Raw genomic sequence first — 663 nt, 5'->3', positions numbered from 1 at the left:
AATGTGTGATAAAGATTATTCAAAAATCTGATTAGATAAGGTATTCCTTTTGGGTTATCAATTATGAAATCACTGAATTTATTTGTTAACGTCTGTGCTATACCAACGTTTTCGTTATGGTAATTTGTATTTCCACCTAATTCTTCTCCATGAATTGTAGCTAATCTATCGATTACATCTCTAACATCATTCATCCAAATGTATTCAACTGGTTTTTCTGTGTATTCCTTTACCTAGCAATTACCTTTTTTCTCATGTGAACTTATGACTGAATTATCTCAAGAATCTGAAGAATCTAAGAGATGGAAACAATCTCAAAAATCTATAGTTGGCGTCAATAATTTGTTTATCAAATACTTATATTTATCACCTCCACTCGATTTTATTTTATCTGGGTTGCTATCAGAATACAGTGCTCCTGAATTGAATAATACATCCATATAATTTGATAAATCTACAGCATCAAACTTTTTACCCCTCTCTTTTACAGTAATCTGTTTTTAGTTAAATCATTCATTAATTCATTAGTTCCTTTATATGTCTTTTCACCAATTGTTATTTTATCTCGATTGAATTCAACTGGTAATTTACCAACATATTTAAACATGCAACAGGTTTCAGACCAAAAACTTTATCTTCACTATGATTAATATACTTTAACAT

The sequence above is a fragment of the Schistocerca piceifrons genome, chromosome 8 (assembly GCF_021461385.2).
Source record: "Schistocerca piceifrons isolate TAMUIC-IGC-003096 chromosome 8, iqSchPice1.1, whole genome shotgun sequence".
Taxonomy (NCBI): Eukaryota; Metazoa; Arthropoda; class Insecta; order Orthoptera; family Acrididae; genus Schistocerca; species Schistocerca piceifrons.
This window is presented reverse-complemented; position numbering follows the sequence as displayed.